The 15,422-nt window shown below is 39.8% G+C and overlaps 1 protein-coding gene across 2 annotated transcripts in view; it reads right to left on the bottom strand.

Annotated features, from left to right (window-relative positions):
- The window catches only part of LOC109927919 (G-protein coupled receptor 20), a 39,566-nt gene extending 25,570 nt beyond the window's left edge, over nucleotides 1–13,996 (bottom strand). Inside the window, exon 1 of one of the 2 annotated variants that reach the window (XM_020527944.2) lies at nucleotides 13,913–13,996. The gene's annotated coding sequence lies outside the window, so the exon portion shown is untranslated. Of the gene's footprint in view, nucleotides 1–13,042; nucleotides 13,138–13,912 lie in introns of those variants that run through there. The other variant, XM_048595855.1, reaches the window with a different exon arrangement.
- Between the last annotated feature and the right edge of the window lie 1,426 nt (nucleotides 13,997–15,422).

Genomic DNA, 15,422 nt, shown 5'->3' with positions numbered 1-15,422 from the left:
TGCTGTGTTCATCCAGCTCTACACCTTGTTATCTCCTTTTAAAGTGGATGCAGGATTCAAGATGGCGAGAGAATTTTATTAAAACATTGCAGCATGCAAGGGTTTTTCAATGGGGGTATGGATTAAAGAGCAAGAACATTATGTTGAACAACATTAGATTGGCCTGAGGTGGAGTGTTGCTTCCAGTTCGGGGAGCCACACATTAGGTGGGTGATGTGAGAGTATTGGAGAGAGTGCATTGGAGATTTACAGGACTTTCAGTTATGAAATTAGAAATATAGAATCTGGGACTGATCTCCTTGGAGAAGAGAAAACAGAGAGGAGATCTGATTTGAACTATTCACAATCATGAGCAGTCTGAACAGTGTAAATAGGGAGAAGATGATCTCAATCATGAAAGGATAGAGAACAAGTGAGTATGGCTATAAAGTAATTAGAGAAAGAAACAAAGGTAATCTGAGAAAAACATAGAGTCATTAGGATCTGGAATATACTGCGTAAGAGTGTGGTGGAGGCAGGTTCAATCGAGGTGTTCAAATGGGAATTAGATAGATGGGAATTAGATAGATGGGAATTAGATAGATGGGAATTAGATAGATGGGAATTAGATGTTTATTTGAAAAGGAAGAATGTGCAGGGCTATAGGTGGAAGGCAGGGGAATGGTGCCAGGTCAATTGCTCATTTGGAGATCTAGCACAGACATGATGGGCTAATGGCCTCCTTCTGTGCTATAATAATTCTGTGACTCTGTGATCAAACAGGCGCTTTAGAACACAGAGAGAACGCTGCAGTGACAGAGGAGCCATGACCTACATTTAGAAAACTTAGACCCTGTCAAACCCATTGAATGAACAGCATTTATCTTCAAAACAATGTATTCACTTATATCATTTGTGAGTGACGCTATTTGCGGTTTGGCTCGTTGATTTTGTACATTACTACAGTGAGTACAATTACATCTCAATGGTACTAAATTGGATGCAATAAAAACAGAAGTGGTGGTGGAGCTCAGCAAGTCTTATTGAGTTTGTTTCTCTCTTCTAAGATGCTGCTAGACCCCCTGGCACAATCTGTTTATATTTTTGATCTCCAGCATCGGCAATACTTTGCCTTTATTTACATAGACGTAACTTGCTGTTTGGATATCATGACAATGTGAAAGGTATAATGTAAATGTAAGCTCTTTCTTTATGTGATACTCAGCAACAAGAGATAATCTAACCATCTCACCTTGACATTGAATGGCATTACCATTGCTGACTTGCCCAGTAGCAATAACCTAAGGGGTTACTGTTGACCAGAAACGGAACTGAACCAACTGTATAAATGTTGTCGCTAAAACAGCAGCTCAGAACTCCATGGCAAATAAATCACTTCCTGACTCCCTGAACAGAACCGAACTGTGTTTGTGACTAAAAACAAAAACCAAAAGAACTGCGGATGCTGTAAATCAGGAACAAAAACAAAGTTGCCGGAAAAGCTCAGCAGGTCTGGCAGCATCTGTGAAGGAGAAAACAGAGTTAACAGAGTCTGGTGACCCTTCCTCAGAACTGTTTGTGTTTGTGACTATGTATGTACAAAGTTTTTTTTTACAAATAAAATATATTTTAAAATAAAAGAAAACCTCAGTTTGTCTTCTAGAACAAAGAGTTGACCTTGACCGAGTCTTGCAGACTGGCACATTCCAAGGTCCGGGACTATGTGCTGAGGGACTCACTGAAGCCTGGTGTAGCTGCCGCTAAGGCACAGTGGGGAAAGACCACTGTCTGAGGTCTTCCTGCTGTAGGTAAATGGGGGTCTGTTCTGCTATCGGACCTTCCTGGTGTCTCAAATGCACGAAAATATAGTCTGATTCAAGCAAGTGATGCCTTTGGTTTGTTTGGATAAAGCCAAACTCCAATGTTTGTTTGTTTCCTTGATATGCTACTGTACAGAACTTAACTGCATTTGTGACTTGTGATTATGAATGTATATAAAGATTCCTTTTATGTATAATAAAAAAAATTGCCTCTGACTTCCTGAAGCTAGTCCAATGGCAAGGCACAAGTCAAGAGAGTGAAGGAACACTCTCCACTTGCCCGGATGAGTGTAGCCTCCAATAACATGCAAGAAGATTGACATTATCTAGGACAATTGGCACCACATCCACAAACATTTACTCCCTCCACCACCAATGCACAGTAGCAACAGTCTGTACCATCTGCAAGGTGCACTGCAGAAATTCACCAAGGCATTTTATAGCACCTTTCAACCTACTACAACTATTATGTAGAGGAATAGGTTATCAGGTACGTGAGAATACCATCACCTACATGTTCCCTTCCCCCTTGTGCACTGCCCTGATGTCGAAATATATCACAGTTCCTTTCAAGTTGCTGGGTCAAATGTTGGGCCTTGATCTTAACAGCATTGTGAATGTACCTACACCAGATACAGGAAGGCAACTCACCACATCTTCCAAAAGGCAATTAAGAATTGGCAATAAATGCTGGTCAAGCCAGTCATACACATATCCCATCAATGAATAGATAAACCTTCATCTATTATTACTTTAGTACAAATTGAAGCTACTTAACAGCCAAGTTATCAAATGTTTACAGAAAATCAGTATCCTGTGGTAGATTCTATTGTATTGGTACGAGACATCAGAGCATGACTATCTGTACACCCAGATCAAATATGGTTCTGTGATGGTAGTTACTTGTGATTCCACTTCTTGGTGGAAGAAAAGGAGAGCTGATACTCAAGTCCAGTGTGTCTTCTGGTCTTGCTAAGTTTGTGAGAAGCCAACACTTGGTCTGACTTGAGAATTAATAAATGGTCTGGGCCAATTTTCCCTCTGGGAAGCTGACCTGAGAAGGAGTTAAACAAAACCCAACTACTTAATCCACTATTTTGGATGACGTAGAGTGGTTTTAATTTCTTCTGTCAAATGCACAGGAAACATTGTAGAATGAGTAATTAAAAAGGGAGTTATTTCATAGCCAAACCATTCACTAATTAAAAACAGTCAAGAGGGCATAAATCGAAGATCATTATCAAACTTAGGAGAAGTCATTTTACACAGATGAAGTGACACCCCAGAAACAGTAATGGAAGTAGAATTCATCTTAGCTTTTAAAGGAAAGTGGATCAATGTTTGAAAATTAACAATATTGAACAGTATTGGGAAAGAGCAGGAAGTTAAAATCAAATGGATAACTCTTGAGGAGTGCAGTGGAGTGGGCAAAATGGTCTCTCCACAGAATCATACAATACAGCAGAGGCTCTTCAGTCTGTTGAGACTGCACCACCAAAAAATACTCTACTACCTATGTTATTCCCACTTTCCTGTACCAGGCCAACTTTGCTGCACCATTCTGAGGCACTAAAATTTCAACTGGTGCAAAGGTGATACCTGGCCAAATCCAGATCAGGGGTTGAAAAACAAGGTAGAATCTTATTTTACTGAGCCAATGCAGATAACTATGGGTGCTGGTGATCTGAAGAAGAAGAGTCATATTGGACTTGAAACATTATCTCTTTTTCCCTCCTCCTACAGGTGCTGCCAGTCCTGTTGAGTTACAGCAGCACTTTCTGTTTTTTTCTCAATTGTACAAAGTCTGTGCTTTCTGCTTTTCAATTTTGTTTTGGTGGCGTAAACTGTTGAGTGTGGGCTGTTGGGAGTAAGCTATCACATTAACAATTGGCAGGAGTAATCCCCAAGAGCCTGCTCCATTATTCAATGAGATCAAGGCTAGAACAAAGAACAAAGAACAAAGAAAATTACAGCACAGGAACAGGCCCTTCGGTCCTCCAAACCTGCGCCGATCCAGACCCTCTATCTAAACTTGTCGCCTATCTTCCAAGGATCTGTGTCCCTCTGCTCCCTGCCCATTCATGTATCTGTCTAGATACATCTTAAATGATGCTATCGTGCCCGCCTCTACCATCTCCACTGGCAACGTGTTCCAGGCACCCACGACCCTCTGCGCAAAGAACTTTCCACGCATATCTCCCTTAAACTTTTCCCCTCTCACCTTGAAATCGTGATCCCTAGTAAATGAATCCCCCACTCTGGGGAAAAGCTTCTTGCTATCCACCCTGTCTACACCTCTCATGATTTTGTAGACCTCAATCAGGTCCCCCCTCAACCTCCGTCTTTCCAATGCAAATAATCCTAATCTACTCAATCTCTCTTCATAGCTAGTGCCCCCCATACCAGGCAACATCCTGGTGAACATCCTCTGCACCTTCTCCAAAGCATCCACATCCTTTTGGTAATGTGGCGACCAGAACTGTACGCAGTATTCCAAATGTGGTTGAACTAAAGTCCTATACAACTGTAACATGACCTGCCAACTCTTGTACTCAATACCCCGTCTGATGAATGAAAGCATGCTGTATGCATTCTTGACCACTCTATCCACCTGCATTGCCACCTTCAGGGTACAATGGACCTGAACACCCAGATTTGATTTTTAATTTGATTTTAACCCCAAATTCACATATCCACAGTGCCACCCTGTAGCGATTGTAATGAGGTCAGCCAGGTGGACCTCATAGTACATGAGCTCCCTGATTGGGTCTGTTAATCTGGTCCAATTAGGGAGCCCTGGTTAATAGATATAAACAGGAGTATCAGACATTTTGACACTCTGACAGCTGGCTCTGAGGGAACTGGACCAGTGTCAAGGACTTCCCACGTGTAAATAAAGGGTGACTTGGTGATAGGATACCAGCCTTTGCGGAGTTATTTCATGCACAAACCATTCACTGTCTTACTTAGCAAGAATCTATCCACCTATACTTTAAAAATATTCAAGGGCTCTGTTTCCACTGCTTTTTGAAGAAACAAATTCCAAAGACTCACAATCCTCTGAGAAAAAAAAGAAAAATCACCTTATCTCTGTTTGAAATGGTCTACCCTGATTTTTAAACAGCAGTGAAATTTTCCTCCAGAGGATGCATTCAAGGGAGTACCTTCGGCAGGTTGGAATTGCATATTCCGTGAGCTGCAAAAGAAACAATGGAACAATGCTTCTTCTAGCTGAGAACTGCCGTAAGGCTTGTTAAAAGTGAATGGTCACCAATTCTGCAGGGCATTGATACATTTTCCCCAAGCTTGCTCTGTTGTGATTTCCTTTCAGGGGCTTCTTTCTGTCACTTCGTGGTACAACAGCACTTTGATGTTCTATTGGCAGCTTGGCACAGTGCCACTGAACCAGTTGCGCGGGTGAAGTAAGGTCCTGCCCTCCATATGCAGATATGCTCAGGCAAAGGAGGTGGTACGTGATCTTTGTCCCAATAATAAGATGGCAGGTTATCTGCTCCACTGCCTTTGTGTGGACTGCCAGTTGTCTGGACCCAAAAGTAAAATTCTGAAAAGCAGCTATGTTTTTGTCTGCAGGATAGTTTATAACTCTTGCATTTTATAGAGTGCATCAGCTATAAGACTGGGAATTTTATTCGGTGAATTCCTTTGCAACATAATTTACAGTTAAATTTATTTCCTTCTCACATCTTCTCCATTCTAGCTGCCACATCATCCCCAGATACATCTGCTTTTTCTCAGCTGATAATTACTTTACTTTTCAGCCTCTGAGTTTTAGTGAACTTATTCCTAAAGATAACTGTGACCACGAGCAGGAAATGATCTGTCAGATGCTACGAATTGAGTGAAAGGGAAATGGAATTCGCGCAAAACCAATGAATTGTGAAACATCATTAAAAATAAAAGCAAATATGCTTTCATCTCACTTCAATAGCTCATTTTAACCTAGCTCTGCAAAGTGTGACTAAAGAGCTGCATAGTACATGCACCATACCAAATTCACAGCCAAGAAAAATGCTATTTTTGATGCACTGTGACACATTTTGATGCAACTTGTGGCAATGTTGGAAAACACATGTAAAAGTTTGGCATGTAAAGACTGTACCATCCAGTCCCACACTCCCATCTGTTAACCTTTCATTTCCTGACTCTATGGAAGATGCTAGAAAGTACAACCAAGATCAAAGTACTCGAAAGATCAGTTAACATAAAAAAAAGGCCAATTTGTGGCAAAGGTAAGTTTTCTGTGACTTCTGATTCTCCCCAAATTGCTGAGCACTGCACTACTGTCAGCCTCATCAAGACCAAAGGAATTGGTCTGTGAACCTTCTGATTGAAACTAATTGGTATATCAGCTAATGCAGGATTTACATTCTGTGAATTAATCCCTCTGCAGTCATTTAAGGGGGGTAACTGATGCCATAAGGATGTTGTTTGGGACTAAATTTGTAATCCTGCAAGATGGCGGTGGAGCAGGGTTCCTGAGCTGGAGCTTGTCCATTCCGATCACTTTTCTTTCTTTCTTTCTCACTTTTAGTTTTTTTTAGTTTTTTGCTCTGCTTACCATCAGGAGCAGCGACACCAGTGGCGAGGGTCCCAGAGTGGAGACTTTGCCGATTGGCCATGAGGTGGTTGGTGTGTCTGGGCAGAAGTCTGGTGGTTGGTGGCGTGGGCCTGGAACGGCACCAGAGTGGGACTCTGGCAGCCTGTGGCGAGGTGGCTGGTGAGCTGGGATGGTGGTTGGCCGTGAAACAGCAACACAGAGGCACGGGGATTGAGAGATTGAGCCCAGCGTAGGGAGAGATATCGAGCCGTTGTGGGGAAAGCCCAGCATGGAGCAGCTGCAGGCCGATGGCTAAAGAAGGACTGTAATTTGGAACTTTTAATTTTATTTCTTTACTTTTCTACTCTTTACCTAAGATATTGCCTCGGTACCTTGTGCCTGAGATGGTGCCATGAATAGCGACATTGCACACTTTTTGATGTACTCCTGTGTGCCTTGAGTACTCATGACAATAAAACCTAATTCTAATTCTAGTTCTAATTCTGCGAGGTGCAGAAGGAGAATAATCAGTTCTGGAATCTCTCAACCGCAGGTAATGAGTTGTTTCGAAGTAATTATTTTAATGCCATCCCTGACATTTGTAACTCCTAATTGTTGTATTATGCAACTATTCAAATGGTAAAAGATAAACTAGACAGGTTTTTTGTTTTATCTAGCAACTCTTGTTTTCCAAATATCATAGAATCATAGGAAATATGAACAGGAGTAGGTCACTTGGCCCATCAAGTCTGCCCCACCATTCAATAAGATCACGATTAATGTAATTGCAGCCTAAGCTCTAATTTCCTGTCTGTCTCCTATAATCTTTGATTCTTTTGACAATAAACTGTTTACTTTAACTTTAAATATATTCAATGACTGAGCCTTTGTCTGGGGAAGAACATTGCAAGGCTGAAGACCCTGTGACAGCAGTAATTCCTTCTCCTCTCCATCTTAAATGGGACACTGGTTATTTTTGAACTGCAGCCTCTTGTTCTAGATTTCCCTACAAAAGAAACATCCCCCCAACATCTAACCTATCAAGCTCCCCTAGAATCTTACATGCTTCAATAATATTACATCTCATTCTTCTAATCGCCAATGAGTGTAGGCTCAACTAACCTTCCCTCAAAACAACACCTTCACCCCAGGAACCAGTCTAATGAACCTTTTCTGAACTGTGTCCAGTGCAAGTATATCCATCCTGAAGTAAAGAGACCAAACCTGTATATAGTCATTTAGGTTCGATGCCATCAATATCCTGTACAATTGTAGCAAGACTTTGCCACTCATAAAACCCATTCTCCCTACAATAAAGTCCAAAATACCATTTGTTATTCTAATCACTTACAATGTGGCTTATGAACAAGAACACACAGTTACCCTCCATAACTGCAGTATTTTGTGACCTTTTTCCATTTAAATAATATTTTGCTCTCCTATTCTTCCTGCCAACCTTATGTATTCCCACATTTGTTTTATTCTTACATGGGATGTGGTTGTTACTGTCAAGGCCAGTATTTGTTACCCAAGCCTAAGTGCCCTTGAAATGATTGGCTCTTTAAGCCATTTCAGGGGGCAGTTATGAGTCAAACATTTTGCTGTGGATCTGGAGTCATAGAGTCATACAGCATGGAAACAGACCCTTTGGTCCAACCAGTCCACGCTGACCATAATCCCAAACTAAACTCATTCCACCTGCTTGCACTTGGCCCATATCCCTCCAAACCTTTCCTATCTAAATGTCTGTTAAATGTTGTAATTGTACCTGCATTCACCGCTTCCTCTGACAGTTCAGTCTACACAGGAACCATTCTCTGTGTTAAAAAGTTGCCCCTCATGTCCTTTTTGAATCTTTCTCCTCTCACTTTAAAAATATGCTCCCTAGTTTTGAAATCCTCCATCAAAGGGAAAAGACCCTTGTTATTTATCTTATCTACACCCTTCATGATTTTATAAAACTCAGTAAGGCCACCCCTCAGCATCCTATGCTCCAGTGAAAGAAGTCCCAGCTTTTCCAGCCTATTTTTATATCTCAAACCCTTTGTTCCTGGCGACACCTTGGTAAGTCTTTTCCGAACCCTCTCCAATTTAATAATATCCTTCTTATAGCAGACAACCAGAACTGTACACAGTACCCCAGAAGAAGCCTCACCAATATACTGTACAAACTCAACGCAACGTCCCAACTCCTATACTCAAAGGTCTGAGCAATGAGGGCAAGCATGCTAAATGCCTCCTTAACCACCCTGCCTACTTGTGACACAAATTTCAAAGAGTTATCTACCTGAACCCTTAGGTCTCTCTGTTCTACAACACCACCTAGATCCCTATGATGAATTGCATAAGCCCTGTCCAAAATGTAGTACATTTATCCACTCCTCAGCTCAATTGATCAAGATCCATTTGTAATCTTAGATAATATTCTTCACTGTCCACTATACCACTAATTTTGGTGTCATCTGTGAGCTTACTAACCAGACCTCCAATAGTCATACGTAGACCAGTCTGGGTAAGGATGATCAATTTCTTTCACTTAAGGGTCTTTGTGAATCAACTGGTTTTTTAATGACAATCAACAATGGTTTCCATTAGACTAGCATTATTTATTATGATACATTATTTTACTGAATTCAAATTTCAACATCTGCCATAATCTGAGTCAAACTCATGTTCCCAGAGCATTGGGCTTCTGTATTACTATTCCAAGAGGTACAGATGTACCTATTTTCTCTATTTTCAGCTCACCTATTTTCTCAGCTTAGATTTGATTATCACTTATTCAGCTTTTCTTCTGTCCTGGCCAGCTATCCTTAAACTCCTTGTTTGCCTGTCCCCTTCATATCTTTCTCTCTCTCTCTGGGCTCTATCTCTACCTTTCTACTCGCCTGTCCTTTTCACCACCACCTCTTCCACCCCCCACCTTGGCTTCAGCATAAATACCATTTTTTCTGATGAAGAGTCACTGAACTTGAAACTTTAACTCTGCTTTATTCCCACAGCTCCTGCCAGACTTGCTGAGTTTCTCCAGGAATTTCTGTTTTTGTTTCACATCTCCAGCATCCGTGGTTCTATGTTTTATTTAATCCTATTGGTTTTCTCAGCACTTTCTCTGTAATGATCAAGATCCTCCCTCCCTTCAGTTCCTGGTCATGACAATAATGTCAATTCAATACTTCAGGGCTCAGGAGTATTGAAAATCAACACTTCTTCGCTCAGATCATCTGAAGGACAAATACAATGAATTCAAAAAACAGAGATAGTAGGAACTGCAGATGCTGGAGAATCTGAGATAACAAGGTGTAGAGCTGGATGAACACAGCAGGCCAAGCAGCATCAGAGGAGCAGGAAAGCTGACGTTTCGGGTCGAGACCCTTCTTCAGAAAATTCAAAAACCACTTGGGTTATAACACCTTACTTGTCTGATTGTTTCTTTTAATTTGTCTTACCTTTTCTTTACACTGTAAATTAATGCTCTATCTTTCCCTCGCTTTATTTCTCTACCTGACTTTTTTTTTCTGTCATTCTCTTTGTTTCCTTCCTTGCCTTCTGCTTCATTGACTAAAGAGAGCAATCATCGAATATGACCATCACAAGATCTCAGATGCAACATTGACATTGTTGTATTGTTGTCAACTCACATTTCCAGTAATCAGCAGCATACTATCTGGAGGTCAAAGTAAAAATACAAGTCGTGCCACTTACTGCCAAAAGAGAGATTGGTAGAAACCCCAGAGAAGCATCATGAGAGTTTGAAGGTGGCCAGTTACTCACCTTCCTGGAGGCTTTGCTTTTGCTCGGTCTTAACTCTAGCATTAGGAATCCCTATAGAATTTCCAGGGCCTGGAGTAGTTTGCGCATTCTTTATATGACAACGTTTCAAAACCTACACGTTTTTGGAAATTCAAAGCTAGCCATTGAAGCTGGGGCTTGCCTAACCGACGGAGAAAGAGAAGAAAGCGAAAAGACGTGAAGGAGGAAAATGGAGAGTAGGGAAGCTTGAAAGTACGTAAAAAGTGGAGTATGCATTTCAGCAAAAAAGAAGAGTGGAATAGTAGGCGAAGGAAGCACTGAGTCCATCTATAATTGAGTGAAATATGTTTGGGAGAGAAATGTGTAGGTGTATATAAAACACAGGGTGTTGATGGAAGTGAGGAAAGAAATTTAGTCTGAATAGCTTTGTGTGTGGCTTTGTCTGTGTGGATATGTGCGTGTGTGTGCAAATAGCTAAGGAAAATGTAAGCAATTTTTCTTAATAAGAACTTCTGGACAATTTATGATCCAAACAGTACAGACTCTGGCTTGATTTTATAATATTCATATTGTTCTGAAGATTGCATTTTAAAAAGAAAAATATACTGAAGAAATGATTCCCACATCAACTGCAGTTTGTGTATTTCATTTAAGAGGGATAATAAAACAAACACAAGCAGTTTAAGCATGAGAGACAAGTACATTTGCAATAATGGATCTCAGATTAAATAACATATTGCAATGAAACATCTGTTTTATCACCTTGTGTATCCAAGTATGTGTGACATTCTGAATGAGCAAATCCTGATGATCTTTCTTTAAATTAAAAGTTTCAATTGTTCCCAATGGTCAACATTTTTTATGTTTGTTACAATCATTGCTCCCACTTCTTCTCTGTGAATGTTATTCAATATAAGAGTTGGCGAATTGTGGCTGTCATTTGCAATTCTTAAATCTGTTCAGTTATATTTTTCTATTAGAAGAAAAGTGAAAAAAAATGAAAAGCAAAGGCCATGTTTTTATCATGTGGATAAAAGACTAACCTCAGCACCTGCTGTTGCATATACTGGGCATATGAAGAAAATATAAAGAGGCACAATAACAACTTAATAAACGATAATTAAATGTTCAGTCTACCTCAATTACAATTTATCTTCTGTTGCTACTTAAATTCATCCCATATATTTTATTAATTGAACATGTAAATTATGTTTTCTGTGAGTGACTCTTGTCCATGGACGATGTTTATAAATACTGCATTTTTGTCTTGCAGCTCCTGCTAGTTTTTATTTGAGTTAGTTTCAAAAAAAAAGGTTCTTCAGTTACAGATGGTTGTTGACTCCTGTCCTAGAATCTCTCACTCCTCTAGAATCATCCTAAAAGGTAAGAACATTCTTAACTTCCTCTTCAACATCATTATTTACCTCCTCTGCTGTTTTTCTCCGACAAACTTTATTTTTTCATCTGATCTGAGGTGCTTCATCAATTCTAAAGTGAGGACAATAACAAAGCTTGTGATGTCTCCTGTCTAGCTCTACACCCTACTCTAACCTCAGCCTCCACTTGCTGGCTGTTGTCTCCTCTATTTACTCTTATCAAAACCTAGTTTCTGGCAGATGGAGTTTAATTGAGATAAATGTGAAATGCTGCATTTTGGTAGGGCAAATCAGGGCAGAACTTATACATTTAATGGTAAGGTCAGAACAGAAACCTTGGAGTTGCAGGTAGACGGGATAGTGAAAAAGGTGGCCGGTACCCTTAACTTTATTGGTCAGTGCATTGAGTATAGGAATTGGGATGTCATGTTGTGGCTTACAGGATGTTAGTTAGGCCACTTTTGGAATACTGCATTCAATTCTGGAGTGCCTGCTATGGGAAAGATGTTATGAAACTTGAAAGGGTTCAGAAAAGATTTACAAGATGTTACCAGGGTTGGAAGGTTTGAGCTATAGGGAGAAGCTGAATAGACTGGGGCTAATTTCCCTGGAGCGTCGGAGGCTGAGGGGTGACATTATAGAGATTTATAAAATCATGAGGGGCATGGATAGGGTGAATAGTCAAAGTCTTTTCCCTGGGGTAAGGGAGTCCAAAACTAGAGGGCATAGGTTTAAGGTGAGAGGGGAAAGATTTAAAAGGAACTTAAGGGGCAAATTGTTCGTGCAGAGCGTGGTGCATGTATAGAATGAACTGATAGAGGAAATGGTGGAGGCTGGTAAAATTATAACATTTAAAATGCATCTGGATGGGTATATGAATAGGAAGGGTTTAGAGGAATATGTGCCAAATGCTGGCAAATGGGACTGGATTCATTTAGGAATCTGGTCGGCATGGATGTGTCCGAAGGGTCTATTTCCATGCTGTACATCTCTAAGACACTATGACTCTTTATAAACTGGCAGCATAAATTTGAACATCATCAACATCAAAAGCCCTTATTGTACTTTTGAGACTGTCTTCCCACCAGTAAGTCATGGACAGCCAAAGTTTCCGCCAACAGAATCCCAGCAAAACTAATGCTAAGTTTCTCAGTCCTCAACCAAGTTGACTGCACTTTTATTGATTTTGAGCTGACTTTTGTCTGTCATTAAGGTTCTATGTTTCTACCTCTGGGATCTATTTACTCCTGACCCTGTTTCTTCCTCTCTGCTAATGAAATTTTAATTCAGATTTGGAATCTCTAGGACTTCCCAGATGTTGCCTATACCAGCTTGTCTTCTACAAGTTCCGCTTCATTCAGACTTCAGTTCTCAGGCTCCCATGCTTAACAGTGATAACTCCCACACTGTCCAAACTCTGCCCACCCAGTTCACCGGTATCAAGACCTTCATCTTTGCTTTCATGAATGTTCATGATTTTATTCCTTTTTAACTTCTACCACCGTATGTACTATCACTGCACATTGCACCTTGAATAATTTTGTGCTCTTCCTCACCAGCAGTAGCTGCTCACTGCAGTTTGCCTCCCGAAACCGCTTTGCCACATTACTCCTCTCCTCCTTTTATTAGTGCATTAAAAACTTGAATTATGGTTCTGGTTTTCGACTTATTCTTCCCATGCTGGGCTTGGTTTCCCTTTCCTCTTGAAAAATACTGAGATATTTCCTTTCCACGAGGGTGCTAGAAGAATATACATTGTTGTGGTTATAGCTGACAATCTGCACTGTTCGGTATCATTTACCTCAAAGGTTTCACTACAGATGTTCAAAACTGGATTAAATTTTCTACAGGTCAGTGGAAATGATTAAAAAAATGTTTGGAAGATTACTGATCTTACTGCCGTCATTAATAAAAAAAAAACTGTCTGCACAAGTACTATTTTTAGATATAGGATTTAAAGTATGTGTTCATAGTAAAAATGAACAGCAAAGGAAAAAATGGACAGTATTATTAACGTCTCTGTGAGAAAGGCAGGTTGGTAAAGTTACCCAGGGTGAGAGATTACAGAGACAATGTAATGCTGCAAATGGACATGATAAAGTAAACTTAACTGTGAATCCATTATGTTAATATATTCATTTTACTAAAATGCTCCAGTTTAACAGTCAAAGAAATGGGAAAACAACAGATCACTAGCAACACGATTAACATTGAAGTTCTGGTGCTGTACCCTGGAATAAATAAGTATATCTTGAGACAGACATTAAAATACTACTTTGTTTATCTGCGATAAAGCTTAATTTAAATCACTAAAGAACAAGAACTCAGAACGGCTCGAGAATTTCAGTTCCGGAGAAGTGCAAAATCACATTCCTTGATTGTCTTTATAAAACCTTTCCTATAAAGTGAACGTTAGCAGAACTTACTGTCAAGCACAGTGAATGCAGCTGGTTCCTTCTGTATTTCAGATGCTTCAGTGATGTGACACACAGGGCATCGTCTTGGACTTGTCTTTGGCTGACTCAGAGGAACTCAAGACATGATTTAGAGGCAGTTGACGTCAGATCTTTCCTTTCACTTAAAGTGTGCATGGCTTTGGTAAAATGTAATGAACTGCAGACTCCCAAGAACAGTAGAACTTACTGAAAATGTAATTTAAACTGCAAAGCGAAACATGTGATGATTCTAATACAAAAAATTAAAAGCGACTCTAGTCAAATAAGCAAGAACATTATTTGATTAAAATTAAAATACAGGATGATTTTTTTAAAAACTGCAATAAACTACAAATACATTCATCAATGGTAAGGAACTCCACAGAAACAGAATATGAGGCTTTGTGCAAAAATAGTACATAATCCTTAAAGTAGCTCCGCTGTCAAATTAACTGGTTTGGATGAGATTCTGCCAAAATTGTGTACAGAAGTGAATAATAAAAACAATTCTGAATAAATTTGTACCAACAAAAATGCCCACAGTTAAAATTGTTTCATTTTATTTTAGAAGTTAGTAACAGCTAATTCCAGATTTGCAGCATCTGCTATAATCTGCAGCACAATGCAAATTTTCAAGTAAACGTTCCACATTTAGCTGCCTACATAGCTGTTGATGCGATGTCATCCAAGTCTTCTATCTAACTCATCCTTTCCCAGGACCTTATCATGCTTGAAATGCTTTGCCTCCCTAAGCTTTTCCTTCCTTTATATAATCCATAGGCTTTCAAAACTCAAAGTTGAGTGGACATTTTGAACTTACCAGTTTGTAGGGAAGTTAATGGGATCCTGCTGAATGTTGGTTTTACAACATAAATACTTTGGAATGGATTCTTCTCTTTAAATGTTTAGTCGGAGCTATATTTAGTGTCAGGTCTTATATTAATGCTTAAACTATTTTTAAAATTAGAAGCTCATAAATTGTCCAAAAGAGAATAGGCTGAATGCTGGGGACAGTGAGAGAAGTGAGATCTCTATTCAGGATCATATATTATCCTTACATAGCAAAAAATAGTTCTTGTTGATATTAATTGTTTCTTACAAGTCTGGTAAATAATGTTACATTTACAGAGCCTTGCGTACAGATGACTTTTATTCATTCGTGGAATATGGACTCAGTGGCAACAATAGCATGGATTACCCATCCCTAATTGTCCTTGAGAAACTGCTGGAGAGCTGCCTTTTTAAACTATTGCAATCCATGGGGTGTAGGGACGGCACAGTGCTGTTAGGGAGGGAGTTCTAGGATTTTGACCCACTAATACTGAAGGAACTGCAATATATTTCCAATAAAGTTGCTGTGTGGCTTGGAGGAGTTAGTGGTGTTCTCAAGCATTCGCTGCCCTTGTGCATCTCGATTAACGTGACCCATATACAGAAGAAAATTTCCAGAAAAGGGCAGAAGGTGTCTAATTCTCTCAGAAACTTGATGGTTTAATGAATA

This window comes from Rhincodon typus, chromosome 4, assembly GCF_021869965.1.
Source record: "Rhincodon typus isolate 14 chromosome 4, sRhiTyp1.1, whole genome shotgun sequence".
Taxonomy (NCBI): domain Eukaryota; kingdom Metazoa; phylum Chordata; class Chondrichthyes; order Orectolobiformes; family Rhincodontidae; genus Rhincodon; species Rhincodon typus.
This window is presented reverse-complemented; position numbering and strand designations above follow the sequence as displayed.